Here is a 282-nt window from a genome sequence, read left to right on the forward strand (position 1 = left end):
ACTGAAGTGTGTTTTGCTTACCTTGTGCTTAGCTGTACAAGGTGATTCTTTATGGAAGATTTCAAGATTTCTGATTTGCAGACGCACAGGTATTTGCCGTTTGGTTGCAGCGTAAACGTCCCATTTTGCAAAGCCTGTGCAACTTCATTCGGGGAGCTAGCATACTCTTAGCCGTATTCCTTGTTTACTCCAAGGGGTTCTATGCACGGAAGTATATATCTGTTTAGAATTACTTACATCGGATACCTACCAGTTTTGTCTCAGTATCTGTTTTTGTGGGAT

This window comes from Penaeus monodon, chromosome 29, assembly GCF_015228065.2.
Source record: "Penaeus monodon isolate SGIC_2016 chromosome 29, NSTDA_Pmon_1, whole genome shotgun sequence".
NCBI lineage: Eukaryota > Metazoa > Arthropoda > Malacostraca > Decapoda > Penaeidae > Penaeus > Penaeus monodon.